We start from the raw sequence: 18,202 nt of genomic DNA on the forward strand, positions 1-18,202 counted from the left end.
ATCCTCCTCTAAAGACAACAAAGATATAAATACGGTGTAATGGTACCTGGAAGGGACAATAAAATCTTGTTTTCTCTACCTCCCACAAGACTCTTCAAAACTTCTCAACACATCAAGAGATGCAGGTACGGAAAATTGAGGCAAACAACTGCATTTGAAAGAAACAATAACACATACTTTTCAAAGAAGATGCTGATAAAAATCACTGCCAGAGTGGGTGAACTGTGAAGCTATTAACCTGAAACTCTTCCAGCTAATTTGCCTCAGGGTCTAACACAGCTTTGTCCCATTTCTATACTCATCCTCACCCTCCCTTTTACCTTAGCAGACGTCCAGTTAAATCTGCACAAAACCAGCTGTAGCAGAGCTCTGATGAACCTTCAAAAATTCCCTGCAAGGAGCTGTTGTTGCCATCCATTTACAACACATGCTTTCTTTAAATTATGACATGATGTGTCTTCAAGGTGAAGGATGAAAGCATGCCCCTTCACTTCTCGGAATGGCTGGTGGAAAAAAAGCACCTTTTTCTGTGTGACAGTCCCAATTTACCCCAACTGGAGAAACAAGGTTGTTTAGTGCTCCACATAAGCTTTTCTATGCTGTGGTAAGCAAAGCTGTCACGGATTTGGCCCAGGCTTAATCCTTTTAATTTCATTGATCTTTTATCAAGGCAGCATTTGTACAGTTGCATTAAGGTTTACACTGTAATATTAGTTTGCATATACCAGAAAAGCATTTCTAAGCATATTAGAAAATTGGAGACCTCAGTAAATTAAATCACTGGAGTCAACAGTCCAGAGGTCTGAAATAATCTGCTAAGGCACTTTCATATAGTAATTAATCTCACTAAATCCTGTATCCTGCTATTTTAGATTTGAAAGCTACCCAAATTTTGGACATAATATTTGATGTCCAGTATCCTCAAGCATGCGATCAATGACATTCCCTTACTTACTGGTATCAATCTTAAGTGCACTCTACAGAAAATCTGCAGGATTATAACAACCTACAATTTGCACAACTAGCCATTTTAATGATTGTGCCACTGTCCTGTTAGAAAATTGCTGATCTCTGCCAGGACACACAGTTAGACTCTGCAAGGTACATCAAAAGCTATGCAGTAAATGCTGAGCAGCCAAGGTGACTGCTTCTCTAGGTAAATGGGAAAACTGTAATTTATATGGCAAAGCATCTTTTAGCTCCCTTCCTCCTCAATTATCTGTACTGTCCCTATCCCATCAATAGCACACAATTATCTGACAAATAGTTTAGTTTGTTCAAAGCAATAGACTGGTTCTGCTTTGTGAACCACAAAGTGTTTCTGGATGGTGAGGTACCTTGTATCTCCCAGTCCAATTTATCACAATACATTAACGAATCAGATTTCCTGGGGGATTCCTTTTTAATTATCACACTTGTCACCCCTCCATCAGTTACTGGCATCACAGGAAACCTCACATCAGGTTCTGAAGTATTTTGGCAATTTAAAGGCATCAGACCTTCACTTCAGTGAAGCACTGCAAATTCATTACGCTGAGAATCAGCCTGAGTTTCCAATTAGTTTTTACAGACTTTCTAATTTGGCAAAGTTATTTTCATTTTGCTTGAAACTAAGTCTACATCTCATTAACTTTATTTTTATATCACAAAAAATGTTGCTTGGGATATAAAGCAGCATCATAACTAAATATGCACGTGTGATTCTTTAGGACTCTGAATAAACAGTAGCCTCTGTAAAATAACTTAATGCAACATGATTTAAATACTTAAAAAGTGACAAGATAATTTGTCTAAAGCCAGTAAGTTTCCAAAATCATAGAATGGTTTGGGTTGGAAAGGAACTTAAAAGATCATCTAGTTCCATCCCCCAAAATCATCAACAAAGTGTATAGTAGTGACACAGGAATTAGCCATGAAGTTTTATCCCGTTGCTATTGTTCAGTATAATTCTTTCCATGACGACTTTTGGTTTAATTTTTAACAGCTGCTAAGAATCAGATTTTAAACTTTTTTTTTTTACACCAAGAAACCTGTAGGTTATGCAAATACAGTGTTACTTGTTTTCAATGTGTTCATTGACACAGTAGAAGTTTCCACCCATCTAAAAATAGAACTACAAAACGTGACTTCAGCTCAAACATTACATTTTTCAATAGTTTTTTTCAAATCAGATTTTCAGCCAAGGAGTGTCCAAGCCAGAAGAGATGCTCCTGGCTGGCACTACTGGCCTTCTCATCTGTCCTTGCATTTAGCCCTTTCACAAATAAGAAGGGGCTGTTTAGAAAATTTCTAAATTCTTTTCCCTGAGAATTCTGTAGCTTAAATAGTTCTTTCATTTCTACAGAGCACATCTGGAACTGTGGTGTTTCCTGAGAAGATCTATACAACATTCTGCTGCTTTGTTGGATATTGGATCTGCGTTGTTTAACTCATACTCCCCCACCCACTCCATAAAATCCATTAAATTACTTCCCCCTTTTTTAATTTTTTTCTTTCATTCTTCAATCCCAAAGTTAATTTGTTTAGCGTTTCTATTTTGAGACACTTCCCAAACTCCACACACCACGTCCAAAAGAGAAACTGATGCCAGCTACAAAAAAGAAAAATTTTCCTTGTAATTCTAAAATGGATTTCTGCTCGCTCGCCTTTCTTTGAAGTTTGAAGGGAGGAATTCTGCTCTTGTCCTGAGTGCTCCTTCTTTGGTTCTGACTCATTCTTTTGGATGGCCCTTACCTAATATTGAACACACCCTGCTCCATGGCTTGGAGCTTGGTATCCTACTCTTACGGAGCGCAGACCTCAACAGCTCCTCCTTCAGCTGCTGAGTTGCACTACTACTGTTTTTTCCTTCAGGATATACAATAATTCAGATCTCGCATTTTACCAAGCATCTGCTCTTCCAAAGTGGAAAGTTACTTAACTTGGACACTTCCCTTAATCTGCCGTGTAAGACTAGTGCTGCCATTCTGCTCAAAAGCTAACGGAAGCACCGACCAATGGACATGAGCAACATTAATGTAAACTCATTTTCCTTAAGAGGCTAAAATGCCTTTATAATCATAAGCGTAGCCAAATTGCTTTAAAGACTGACAAAAATTAAATGAGCAGCTGTATCAACTAGTTAGCACCTCATTAAAAATTAGTTTTGAAAACAAGCCAGGCCTTTGCCGAAATATTTTCCTAACAGTTTTGAAGAATACTTTACTATAAATTTTGGATACACATAGAAAGAAGGGGTAATTGAACTGTTTTATCATTTACTGACAAGACTACAATAGCCCATATTGTTACCAAGTGAAGTATATTGGACTGAATATATTAAAAAGTAATGAACCTTAAAAGGTTTGTGTTTAACCTAATCCTGCTTTTGGGATATTTTTTTTTTTTTCAGTTCTTAAATTTATTCTTCACTGGTATGTTTGTATATTTATTTTTAATAGATATGTCTCAGATGAATACAAATTAATCCATTATTTAATGACTAAAATAGCAACATATGTTCAAATAGTTTGGCGTAGTTTGTTCAGAGTTCTATGAGTATGCTACTACTCAGTTAAAAACAGTCTAATTTTTTCTCAAGCAGAGATGAAGGAGAATAATGGACAAATCTTTCAGAATATAAAATAACAAATGTGTCCAAAGAATTCTGTGAACCATATGATTTTATGCAAAATAAAATTTATAACGTAATGAAAGTTTGGAAGTTAAAGGTCATATGGACTCAAAGTTTACATTCAAAGTAAAAGAGACTTAGAGACCTCCAGAGACCCATACTACTCCTACTATAGCCAACTAACTCATGCCTCTGTGGCAGCAGTTTTTACTTGCTGGGCAGGTTGGAGTAGCCCAGAACAGGCTGAGGGAGGAACCACTGGGGATCATCAAGGCGCTCTGGGCCCATGACTTGTCAGTACAAGTGTGTCCTCCAATAGCAAAGTATGCAATTTCATATCATCCTGCTACTCGAAGAGTAGAATCCTACTACCATTATTTAGGCTGTGCTGGAAACGCAACACTTACTTGGAAAAAAAAAATAAAAAAATAAAATTTAGAAGAGATCTTATGTCACGTACTTTGAATGGCATCAGTGAGCATAAAATACAGCTGCATTTACATTATAATAACGTAACAATGTCAAAGGAATCTATAATACTGAAACACTCAGTCCAATGTGTTCATACTGATCCCATTAAATATTTCCTTTATGTTCTCAATATCACATATGTTCAATTCTCTTGAATCCCTTACAATTATACACACATCCACACACACAGTAACAGCTTCAAACTCATAATTTGTGGATCATTTTAACAAAAAGAGACTGGGTAAAATAAGAATTTTAATAATTTCCTAATGCTAACAGAAACTTATTTGTCCTTCAGCATTTCCAAATTTACCCGTATTTAAGAATTAAGTATGATGCAATTCAACTGTTTTAAAAACACAAATAATACTTTCATCGAGTGTTGTAAGCTCTAAGTAGGAAAAAAAATCCATTCTGCATATAAGCTACAAGGACAGTAAGGACTTTTACAATGGCTGTGCAGCATTTCCTTTCCTACTTTTATATTAAAAGTCAAAACTTGTACTGTAAGACCTAAGCGACTATAATTTGTAAATCCTTCTAATGGACCCCATTATAGGAAACATTAGAAAAAGACAATTACCCAGTTTTGAACACCAAAGTAAAAAGGAATGATTGGAGCATCACCATCAGGTAATGCTTTAAAAAACTGCTCCTTTTAATGACATGAATGTTTTTTGTTTCTCTAATTCTGTTTAATACAAGCTCTTGTGAAATAGTGCTAAAGGCAGCTAAAATTCTTCCTGGAGTCCATATTTATTTAGGCAGGCTAGTATGAGCTTGGGATTTTCCCATTATTTTAGTTTACATTTTTTGGTCTATTTCTAACAAACAAATCATAGAATCATAACAAATGCTGGATTACTTAAAACTCTACTAGAAAATCTTCACAATTCAAATAGTATACATGGGCTTTATTACCTGCATACGATAGTAAGTATCAGCACCTTAAAACCTCTAGCAACAGAGTGGCATAAGGAATTTTCATTAGCAGGGCTTAAGTATTTGCCAGTAATTTGCCATTATTGTAGCGTATCAGGGTGGTATAATATGGGCTGGACTCTCTTTCTGGTAAAACATGAATAAGTGGCATGATAAAAGGGAAATAACACTGTAAATCTAAGTGTTTTGAAAAATAAATCAGAAGTGTCTCAAAAGTGTCTCTGCAAACAAGCTGTTTCTTGACTCAGCTGGAGGAAGATGTGGGAGAATTTTTCAGGCAAAAGAACAGAGGTGAGAATTCATTAGCAAAACAAAGGGAGTGATTTATCCGTAGGGAACTATCACATGGCCACCCTTTCCCACTTTGCAGATAGGATGCATTCAGTAATATGCTGCCTTTCAAGATTCAAAAAAATCTGGCATCTGTTGTCTTTATACCATACACTTTGTCAGTTTTACTGTGTACAATTCTTGAACTAAGACCAATACACTCTCTTTTTGTAGGTGTGCATGGGGGAGGGGGGTATTTTTGCTTTTTCTGATGATAGAAATGTCATGATACTCAAACAAAGCCCAACACTTTGGGCTTTGAGTATCTTATTTTTTTCTCTAGCTGTATCAGCTGGTGCAATGATGGACAAACTTCGCCTCACTTAGAGGCACTTATATCTGCAGACCATTAGAGCCACAACAGCACTACTCCTTAATTAACTCCATTACTCAGTGTTTTAACTTGGGAGCTGGATTGCTGAAATAGAATAATTTTGCACATAAACAATGCACTGTAAGATGCCACTCTGTGCTGCAGTTAGTAACCAGAAACAAGTTTTAGGTTATAGTATTGTGTACTGTGGATAAGATGCAAGTTCGAAACGTTACCATGCAGAAGCACCTCAGAATATAAACACACTGATGTGTGTCCCCTCAGTGCCAGAGGGGAGTGAAGAGCTAGAGATCCTATGGTGCTTTTATTCTGCTGAACTGAGTTATATCTTTGTTCTATATTACTTCATATAGCTGTTAAATACTAATGCACTTCATCTGTAATATTTACATGAAAAACATTATTCAATTTATGTGGAATGCTCACATTAATGTCAATTAATATGACACATTCAAAACAAAACTATCCTATTCCTTCCCTTTCATCTCCTTCACTACATCTGTCATATTCTCTCAAATACCCATCCAGTTGAGGCAGGGCTCCTCTTAAATCACTACAATCTGTTCCAACACAAGACAGGTCTATTGGTGGTTGAGTCACAGAGGTCGACAAAAAATAAAGGGGGTGGAGAAGGCAGCACTTCCAGGTCTGATGGAGACTGAGGGAACAACCTGAGCTCAGGTTTCCAGTGGTTTGTTTAGATCAAGCAGCTGCTGATACAATCAACATCACACAGCATTCAAAGGTTAGGAGTGGAGACTGACAGCTCCCAGCCAGCTTAAAGGTGATATTTTCAGGGGAATGCATAATTTCTGCCATTACTTAAAAGTGGTAGGTTCAGTCAATATCACAAGTTGTAACTTCTATCAGTGGTAACTCACAGGGGACAGTACAATCACTACTCTAAAACTCTGAACAAAGCGGGAGAGATTATAGCTTACACAGTAAGCCTATCATCAGGTTTACAAAAGCCAGGCAGTTACAAGTAGCCTGGCAGCAAATTTTGATGACCCTAGAGGTGAAGAGATTTTGATTAAGGAGCAGTTTATGATTGGTAAAATAGGTTGCAAGCAGCCATGGCTGTAAAAATTAATGTTTCCCCAGTTATTGATGGTTTTGGCAGAGTGATATGTATTCACGTTTTGGCCTTTGTGTCATTAAATTCATTAGCTGTGAGGGCTTTCTAAAAGCGATCTATGGGTAATGGAATTAGCAACTATAAATCATACTGAAATACACAGTGTATTTAACCAACAGTTCAGAGGAAATATTACAAATATGGACATGTTAAGCCACTTTGTCACCAATATCTCCCCAGTGGATGGTGATCTCCCCTGCCTGCCTCTTACCTGCTTCATCTGTGTTCCTGTTACTTTGCAGCATTTTTAGGAATTGACTGCTTGAGGCCATGCCCTGTTACAGACCCAAATAACTTAAAACCCTGCAGCATTTGAGTTCATTGCACTGCTATGGCTGAGGTGAAGACTCTTCCATTTTACTGCTTGCCTTCTCAAGCCTAGGGACAGTGACACGAGTCCTACCAGTTGACAGAAATAGAGAATCTTGTCCAAATTAAAGCCCAGCTATGAAAGAGATCAGTTTGTGGATTCATATTTTGTAAATACAAAATATTCTGGGACTTTACAGAAATACAAAAAGATTATAAACCCTAACTCATGGTTGAACCTGCCAGTTACATCAGGATTCAAACTCAAGCCCTGGTGAGCACGTTCATGCACGTTCCTGAAATTATTGGAAGCAAGATCCCAAGCCTATCTCCTCCTACCTATCTGGATTCAGACAGAGCTAGCATTCTGTTGGCAGTACTGGTTCTTACTCTAAGTTTACTTCAAGGTGGAAATACCTTAACTTTCTAGCTCCAAAGATGAATCCCACTCCAGCCTCTCCCACCTGGATATGTAAGGGCTTTGCTCAGGACACCCAACTCTGCACTCCAGATTACCATGTCAAATCCAGACATCCAGCATGTCTCCTGACATTATTTTACAGAGCATAACTGAAAATACTAGATCCATCTTTACAATGAATACCACATAGAGATGGAGAAGCTTGAAGCTCTTCTGGATCATTCACTAATTGACTCTACCCCTCTTTTACTTTTAGAATGAGATTAATGAGGGCATATTGTGAGAGATATAGACTAATTCCTATGTTCCTAATATTCTGAAGAACATCTTTATAGATTATATAGAAATCTGTCTATATAGACTATATAGAAAAGTGAAATAGCATTCCATGTGTTTTTATAGACTAGCAGTGCTGAGGCTATTTGGGTGGCTTTGCTCTACAGGTCTAGAGAAGTAGAATACAGCTTGCTGTCGGCTGTTCAGAGCAAAAATCCCTTGAGCTATAAAGTTCAGCCAGAATTCACCATAAATCATTGGGCTACGTCTGATTATAAATCTGTGTCCCTGTACTGGCTCTGTAGAAATACTTTCCACTGTATTCTCTGAGACTTAATTTTAAAGTGATTCTTCTTTGTCTGTGGACTGTATGGGGGTAGCAGAGTTGTTTGATGCTACAACTTTCTGCTAGCTATGCTGAGCAGAAAAATTTTGGAGAGAAAAAACTTTATACAAAAGCATGCTACCAACCAATAAAATGAGTGGCTTTTGGTAAAACTGATAGTGCTTTTACATTTGCCTTTTTTTTTTTTTAGGAATATGATCCATTACTCTTCCTGAAGTCAAGAAGAAACTTCCACTTCATCTTAGTTTTAAACACAGTTGATGAATTGACAAGCAGCAAATTGATGTGCTTTTTACTGGTCAAGAAATATCACTGACAAACATTGTTTGGTTTGTTTTTTTTTAAATCAAAGTATGTGTGGCCTCTCCTGTCCTATCCTCCCCTCGGAGTAGTCTGACCTATACAAAAATTTGCCATACATAAATTACAGTAGAACAGATTTTTCTCAGTAACCTTACTAGTTCCCTGTTGGTCAGGGTAGAGAGCTCTCAGGAAAACAGACTGTTTCCTTCGACTTCATTTATATTCTACTTTACTAGCTTTAGTTGACAGATTTCTTAAAGACAAGTTAAGACAAATTACAGTTTCAAAACATATCATTTTGAAGTTCTGCTTTAGAAAATAAGCTGATTTTTTAAAAAATAATTATTTCAAGTTATCCTTTAAAAAACAATTATTGTTTTACTTTTTTAAATAACAAGAATGGTAACTTTATAGTTAGCATCAATTTATTTTTGGTAACAGAAGTATATGGTATTACATAAAAAGAGGTTGCATGTAATTGTCAGATAGCGCAACAAAGTTATTTGTCACTCACCATCTGATTTCACATGGTATCTAAATTACATTATATTACTTAAATGATATACCTCAACACAGAATTAGCTGACCGACTGTTTCTGCTTTTATCCCTTGAGGTATTTAACAAGTTCCTCTCCCCATCAACTTAACCCACAAATAAAATAAATACTACAAAAAGATCTATTCCTTCCATTGATGTTTGCTAACATTTTGTTTAGGAGTGTTGACACTTCTCCTATACGACTGAGCTTGCTGGGAGGAAAGACAATGGTACATGTGTAACTGATGGTAAACAACAAATCGATTATTTTTTAAAGAAAGAAAAACTCCTGTAGGGAAAGACAAATAACAGCACAGAAACATCTAATGTAATGCCTGAAAATTAATGTAACAGCCTAGGCACAAGCCCACATCTTTCAAGTTAGTCCCTCATGGTATTTTCTGAAATACCAATATGCTTCTACCACTCCAGTAACCTGGGGGCTGTGGTCTGGTTTCTCAGAACTAATTAGGACTTAAAAATCTGCTCTTCATTTTATTATTAGCATCTCTGCACTCTTAAACACCTTTGAATATCTCAGCAAAGCATCTATCAAGCACCAATAGGGACACTTTGGCATAAACCCATTCAGACAGTTACCGTTGGGTGGTGAGGTCTGACAAGCTTCTGCTGTTCAAGCTCAACTTGCAAAAGAAATCCAGCGCAATTCAAAATTAACAAAGATTATGTCATTTTGCATCATTAATAGGTTATAAAAGTTCTTTGTGATCGTATCCTCAGTTCACCTCACAGCACATTTCTAAGGTGCATTTCACTCAAGGCTTATGTATATGCAGTTATTTAAACTCATTGTAAATAAGATATGCATTTTTGAATATTACTAGAAATTACATCTATAAAATACCGAATAAAACCTTCAAAACAAATGCATAAAGAAGTATCAAGGGAAACATACTTTTTCATATGAATCTAACCAACAAAGTATTCTAATGAGTGCACATCTATTAAGAGAATTCTCAGGATACTGTAATTATTATTCATTTTCTAGAATTGTTTCACCATGAAGCTTTATGCTACTATGGGGACTTTAATGTTTACTTTTTGTGATGGCTGCGTTGACTATTAAAAAGCAATTTGGCTGACATTTTAAGTCTTTTGTTGCCAGTTTTAATTGGATTGTTCACCAAGCATCAACTCCCCCGTTAACTGCAAAGATTGCAGGCCAACGTCAGTTTATAGTAATGACTCTTTAATGATTTTATCCTGTCAGTAAGCCAGCTTCATATGGATGCATGCATGATTAGTTTCATATCAAGACCTGTAATTAAATAATTGAAACCTAAACTGTGGTGGGTTGACCCTGGCTGGGTGCCAGGTGCCCACCAAAGCTGCTCCATCAGTCGCCTCCTCAGCTGTACAGGGGAGAGAAAACATAACAAAAGGTTTGTGGATCAAGATAAGGACAGGGAGAGATCACTCAGGAATTACTGTCATGGGCAAAACAGGCTAGACTAGGGGAAAATTAGTTTAATTTATTACCAATCAAATCAGGCTAGGATAATGAGCAATAAAAACTAGATCTCAGAGACACTTTCCCCACATCCCTTCCTTCTTCGCAGGCTCAACTTCACTTCCAATTTCTTTACCTCCTTCTCCACAGTGGTGCAAGGGAATAGGGAACAGAGGTTGTGGTCAGTTCATCACATGTTGTCTCAGCTGCTCCTTCCTCCTCATACTTTTTTCCTGCTCCTGTGTGAGGTCTCTCCCACAGGAGACAGTCCTCAATGAACTTCTCCAGTGTGAGTCCTTCCCACAGGCTACAGCTCTTCACAGACTGCTCCAGTGTGGGTCCCTTCCATGGAGTGCAGTCCTTCAGGAAAACGCTCCAGTGTGGGGTCACAAATCCTACCATAAATCTGCTCTGGCATGGGCTTCCATGGGGTCAGCCTCCTTTGAGGCATCTCCCTGCTCCAGCATGGGGTCCTCCATGGGCTGCAGGTGGATATCTGCTCCAACATGCATCTCCATGGGCTGCCAGGGCACAGCCTGTCTCACTATAGGCTGCACCATGGGTGCAGGGGAATCTGCTCTAGAACATGGAGCACCTCCTCACCTCCTGCACTGACCATGGCGTCTACAGAGCTTCTCCTCTCACATGTTCTCACTCCTCTCTCGGCTGCAGTTGCACAGGTTTTTTTTTTCCCCCTTCCTAAATGTGTTATCCCAGAGGCACTACCACTGCCGCTGCTGAGCTCAGCCTTGGCCAGCAGTGGGTCCATCTTGGACCCATCCAACATTGGCTCTATCAGACATGGGGGAAGTTTCTGGCACCTTCTGACAGAAGCTGCCTCTGTAGCCTCCTTGCTACCAAAACCTTGCCATACACACTAAACAAAAGAGAATACCAAACAGGAACACATCCTTAGCAAACACTTCAGGATTTATCAAGGTACTCATTCCAAATGAAAAATAATGAATGTTTTGAGGTCAAACAGTGCAAGAGTTGGTGGTAAGGAAAAAAGTTCTCACACCTTCTTCTATAGAAGAAATTTCCCTTTAAGCAATGCAACATTTGAGAGCTCACTGCAGTGAGTCTTTGCTTATCCTTCTTAAAACTGACTCAAATTATTCAGAACTCATTACTAGCTATTTTTGTTTGCTTTCCAGACTAGGTACAGCTGCTTTTGCAATAATAATTATAAGATATAAAAATAATTATACCTCAACAGAAACTTAAGTACTTGCGATCAAAGAACAAGCCCACTAACTCCTCAGAAATTCAGAATCTTGAAAGAAAACATTGTTATTCTTTGTACAGCTCTGAATCCTATGACAAACTCCTACATCTTTCAGAATTTCAAACAGAGAAAAATAACCCACAACCCTGCTTTTAGAAGATAATCCTTTGGAAGTGTGAAATATCCATGAAAATAAAGCCAGAAACAAAGCCATACAAAGCAGGGCCAGCACTTCCAAAGCAGCAAGTACCTCCTCATACTCCTTAAACTGAGTTCAGGAAGCTGGGGGCTTCTTGGAGAATCTCACACTACATGGTTTTGGCCATCTGAACATGGATGGTAACTTTCTATAGGCAGTTAAACCCTAATTTTGAAAAGAATTTAGTATTTTACATGTTTTGATACTTAGAAAGTTGGGGGGGGGGAACCTGACCAAGGGTTTTGACTGTTTTATTAAGCACATTCGCATTACAAAATTTGAGATAGGGTGCCTCTGTAAACTGATCTGCTATGTTTATGGATTTCCATTAAACTCAGACCTCAAAGGTCAAATGTCAGACTTCATTGTGTTATACATTCAATGAGTGTTCAGGCAAATTTCAGCAATTTATAGCAAGTTAAAAGAACTTATATTCATCTGTTTCCAGGCTTGACTCTTATAGACTATAGTCACCTAGTAGAAAATATTAACCTACTAGAAAGTCAATAGATTTTCAAGGTTGCTTCATTTTTATGTACAAAAAGCTGCGTGTTGCCCAGAATCATTCATTTTCCTTTTATTGCCAGGATGATGGCTTAAAACCTGTTCTGACCAAAGATGGCTTTATTAGAAAGATTTAGGGGTAAATTTAGAACCCATCTCTTTTCCCAGTTACAACAGCATGATATAGAATTAACTCCATTGATTTCAATTATATTATTCTGCCTTGGTTTGCAAGATGTAACTACAGAAGCTAACAGACCAGCATATCCAGTTTTATTTATGTTTAGAAACAAAAAAAATTTGTCACTTCAAAATATCACCTGTGGAACATTATATGAAGTTGTGAATGCTCCATCCCTGGCAGTGTTCAAGGCCAGGCTGGACAGAGCCTTGGGTGATATGGTTTAGTGTGAGGTGTCCCTTCCCATGGCAGGGGGGTTGGAACTGCATGATCTTAAGGTCCTTTCCAACCCTAACTATTCTACGATTCTATGGTCTGTTCCAGGAATAGGGTTACTGTTATTTGTCATTTAGAAAGCAGTGAACCACTGAACCAGACTGGCAGAAACTTACTTAGATTTGTAAAGTCCAGCAGAGGTACTTGAATGGGTCATACCTCAGTAGATGAAAAGTCACACTGACAAAAGGAGGGTACCTCAAATTGATTGCTGAGATCTAAATTAACTCCAAATACTCAGAAAATGGACCTGGGTTCATCTGTAAACAGCTCAATGAAAAATGTCTTTTCTATGTATAGCTTTAGTGAAAGAATGTAACAACATAGAAAATAAAGCAAATTGGACAGAAAGTAAAAAGTCAGATGGTGTTAAATCAGTACATACACATTTTGTGGAGTACTTTGTTCTATTCTTAACACCTTCTTTTTTTTTCCCCCTGAATAATTTGTTAAAACCAGAAGGGATTTTACAAACAAGTGACTAGATTCATGATGTGGGAAAGCCACTATGTGAGGAGCCACTAAACAGATCATGCAGTTTAAAGAGAAGCAAGGTGTAAATGATAGAGAAACAACATAATGAACTCAGTAGGTACGCAATTATTTACACTCACAGTAATAGTACAGTGGATCACTAAATGAAACTGTTGGGAGAGAAACTTAAAACAGATAAAACGGAATACTCTAGGTGGTTTTCTTCCTATTATATTTTTTTAACAACACATTTAATCTAGGAACTTTTTGCTACAACCTATCATCGAGATGAGGAGGTTAAAAATATTTTATGTATAAAATTTTATATAGAAAATTATTCATCCATACAGGCAATATACAGAGAAACCTAAGGTTATCTACGTATAAAACCTACACCGAAAAAGGAAGCATTTTTATGTGTATAAGTATATAATACACATATGTATATTTTATACATACACAAAAATGTCCACTGAATTCAAATCACAGTGGAAAGAATAAAAGACTGCTATGTGCTCAGTTTATTCACAATGACAAATTTTCATCATCTTGAAGGATTTCATTTCACATACATCAACACCACAGCACAGAGCAAAACTGCACTCACTGCGTGCTTCCTGCTCCTGCCAGAGAACCTAAACCAAATTCCAGCTGTTGGTGGATTTTTATCTACACGACCAGGTCAGCCCTGGTTTAGTCAAAAGATATTTAGGGCAAACAAGGTGAGTATATCATTTACTCAGACAACTGATGAAACAGGTTTAAGGCAATCCATTCTCATGACTGAAGAAGAATAATGGAACTGCCTGAAGTCATGTACCACCAATAATGCAAAAACTAGAGATGAAATACTTCAGTTACAGACCTTGGACTGAGCTAGGTATTTACACTTAAAAAGCAGTTTGAAACTGAACACACATAAGGAAACCATGAAACCACTGCTGTAGGATTTATTGTCTAGAACAGAATAGTAATTCAAGCTTCCTTCTGATCCTCATCCTGATGTTTAAATTCTAATTTCGATGCCTACTTGCAGTCTTTTGAAATACGTGACTCTTGACAAATACTGTAAATCACCTCATACAGGTTTTGTGAACAATACAAATAGGACCACTGTGCTTCAGTCTGACTGATGCAATAACTAGGCAACAAAGGATGCTCCGCCAAACTCATCTCACAGTACTGAATAACAGAATAACCAAGGAAACTAGGAGAGAACAAATACTTCTCCATATACTTGCACTGTGCTTTATATACCTGCCAGCCTTTATTATGAAATATTCAGACTGAATGCAAACAAAGCAAAAGTATCAAAGAGGTGGAGGAAGGAGTTGCTGATAATACATGCTATAGTTACCTTTTACTAAAGAGGATGGACAGATTGTGTGAAGATCAGCAGGCAGTTTCAGCTTATGCAATTTCAAAATGACCTTTTAAAAGTAATTATTAGAGCCAGGTTGTAGCATTCAGATGAAATTGTACTCTTCAGAATTACATGCACTTGCAAAGTAGAAACTGTGACAGAAAAATGCATCATCCTCATCAGAAAGGAGAGGGCCACTCAGACACAGCTTTCCTCCTCCTCCTCCAGTTTGTTTTTTACAATCTCACGTTGAAGAAAAAAGCAACACACCACATATCTATCAAAATAAAGCATATCCTATTGTAGAGAAAATACATGGCTGAAAAATGTACGAGTAAACATGTCAATGAATCAGTTCCAACTGAAGAAAGAACTGAGTATAAAGGCATAATAACTATGACAGCTGTATGGTACTTCATAGTCCAAATTTGGATGAAAATTTAGATAATGTAGGAGGGAATATTAGATGGATACAGAGACACTCCCAGGCTAGTTTATAGCCTGTAGTGATCTCCAAAGCCCTAATTCTGTCCTCTTGATTAGACAGGAAATAGAAAGAAGGAAGGGAAGGATCTGTTACCAGCTCAGTTCTGCAGTGCATGTGCCAGCACCCATACTCACTCTGCACACTGCTCCCAGAAATGCTGTGAAGAAAGAACTGGTACCATTGTCTGGGACACCTGCAGAGCTAAAATTCATCTCACGTGAATACACTTGCACTTTGATAGCACAAACATGAGTATACTGCTATATCCTTTATATTAAAATCATTGCTGCACAATACGTGACAGCATAGCTAGTACAAAAACAACTTCTACTTCATGAGACTGAACTATATGACCAGAACTGCATTTGACATTTATGGTATTGATCAAGCTCCAACATTGATATAAAGTGAAACGGCTTGGGACATTTATCCTTTTACTGATTAGTGATTCATCTCCTTCCAGATGATCTCAATATGACAGCACTGTGTATGTTTGCATTCTTCTTCATTGGGAAGCATCAGCTTCATTTCACATGCAACAAAGGCAGCATTAAAATTACCGTGCTATACCTATACAAAACTAAACCACTTCATGCTACTCTCAAAATTACTCTATTGCCCTAAAAAACCCTTTCTCAAACCCCATAGCAACAGCAGCAAACTCCATGTCTACTAATAAACATACCCCCACCCCCCCTGACATTAGTCAAAGACAAAGCTGTTCCATTATGTTATATTTGTAGAGAATCCTTGAACGGCTGCTGATAAAGTGAATAATATTGTACATGTCATCACTGAATATCTAAAATCACCGGGAAGATTTCCAGCACAGATTCCATGAATTATAAGAAAATTCTACACTCAGTAATACTACAAATTCCAGGCAGAGCAGGACTGGGGGCAGGTGGTATATGGAGTACACAAAAACCGTAAGTGGTACCCTACATGTACCAAAAACAGGGGCAAAATTGTCACTTTCAGCACAGACTGTGCTGAGATGCTCCCTTCCCAAAAGCACAGATGAAACACTGTCTTATTTTCCTTCCAGAGAACCTAGGTGAACACAAGGGAACTGCCAGGTGCACTCTGTTGATGGGTATAGTAACACATTCCTTCTCTCTCAGCCTCTCCTGGTGCTTCCACTGGTGCAATGAAGCTCTTTATTTTCTGTCCCAAGTTCTTACTGTCAAGCAAAACCAAGCAATGAATGGGGATACAGTTCAGCTGAGAGCAGAATTTGATTTAATATTCCTATAACACTTTGAACATAAAAACACAACAGAAGTGCTAAGTCTTATAAAGCTTGGCAAAATGAATGGAGGGTGACAGCTTCCTTCGATTTGACAGCATTGCTCACCAGACTCCAGTGTATATAAGCATAACCAGGCAATGCAAAGAACACCACACGGTAGCAGAGGAAATGCTCCTCCTCACAAATCTATAAAGCCACCCTATGGCTTTCATCTGTGCATGGGAGGCTCAGCTTTATTTGCTCTAACACAGACATGGGACTTGAATCTTAGGTACTCATACCCTTCACCTACCACCTAAGACATGCCACTTTTAAAATGCAGTCGGCACCAGGAATTTAACCTCTGTCAGTCACATAACAGGAATGCCTGACCACTGTGCTACAGAGCCCCTTGGTGTCTGCCTCTTTAGTCCAGTAAATATTGGGTTATTTATATGCAGTGAAGTATGTCACAAGAGATTAGGAGAGAGAAAGAGGGAAGACTAATTGTGTACCAGGTGTGAGGGTATCGTTTTCAATCCTCTCCTTCACCATTCGACTTTCCAGGTGAGTAGCTTGACAACTGCCTTTCCTCCGTGAACCTCTTGCTCTGATAAGGAGTTTCACCTCCAAACAGAGTTCTCTTCTTTGGGGAAATGTCACTGGAATTGACACATTCTCTGAAACGTTTGAGTAGAAAGCACCCTTTCAAAGAAACAGGATGCTACATTTTAAAGCTCTACCACAGAGATACAGGCAACAACTTCATGTGAGGGTAAATCACAGCAGCAGATTCCTCTTTCACGGAGGGTGGTTAAAGTCTTAACTTAAAGGAGTTTTTCCTGACAAGGCACAGGGGCTTTGCTGTGGGGCTGGTGCCCAGGGCAGCATGCCTGCCCATATGGAAATGTCCCCAGTACTCTGGTCATTTATTCCTTTACCTAACAAAGCCAAGGTAAACAAAACGTAGGCTATACAGCCAACAGGAGCTTCTTGCTGGCTGTGCTAGGGACCAAGCAAAATTCTGTGCAACTTCAAGTCTGTTTAAAATAGTGGATAACCAATTTACCAGTTTCTTTTCATATACAAGAGAAAGACTGTGGAATCTGAATGTGTCCACACACCACTCTGTGACAAACTAATTCTACTGTATAGCCCAATATAAGACAAGATAGCTGGTAATCTGCCTCTTTGTGAAGCAGTACTTCTCACCTCACACTGGCGATATAAGAGACGGCATGGAAAGCTAAAAGGCCAGCACTTTATCCCTTTGTTTGAAATTTTTCAATAGACAGCATTTTTAAAGAAAAAAAATAAAAAATGAAATGGGTTCTATTCAAATGCAGCACGAAAGAAAACGGTGTCTTGTTCAGGCTGGGCACAGTGACCTGCCCTAGCTTGTAGCTGAACAAAGGCATAAAAGCAAATGATAAATTTCCATTTTGTTATAAAATATTTCATTAGAGAGCTAATTAAACAGGCTGTACTCAAATGCAGCATATAAACAATATTGCCCATGAAGGAGAGCATTTCTGGGAAGATATTAGCTGATAGCACTAACATAATAAATGATTTTTTTTCTCAACAGTTAGGAACAAAAAGCTTTTTTCCCCATTACCTCATCCTAAGTAGTTTTTCAAATCAAGCCCGTGTTCACATTCACGCTGTCACTGATAATGGATCTTGTGTCAAATAAGAAGAGAGTAAAGGACCTGATAATAAGTGCAATTATAAAACATCAAAAATGGTAGATCAAAGTGGATTTCC

At 38.0% G+C, this 18,202-nt stretch overlaps 1 protein-coding gene across 5 annotated transcripts in view; it reads right to left on the reverse strand.

Annotated features, from left to right (window-relative positions):
• The window catches only part of TENM1 (teneurin transmembrane protein 1), a 363,157-nt gene that overhangs the window by 158,484 nt on the left and 186,471 nt on the right, over positions 1-18,202 (reverse strand). The gene's annotated exons all lie outside the window — the stretch shown is intronic.

This window comes from Neopsephotus bourkii, unplaced genomic scaffold (genome assembly GCF_033783945.1).
Source record: "Neopsephotus bourkii isolate Nb327-2 ecotype Australia unplaced genomic scaffold, CSIRO-AGI_Nbou_v1 NB_936, whole genome shotgun sequence".
NCBI lineage: Eukaryota > Metazoa > Chordata > Aves > Psittaciformes > Psittacidae > Neopsephotus > Neopsephotus bourkii.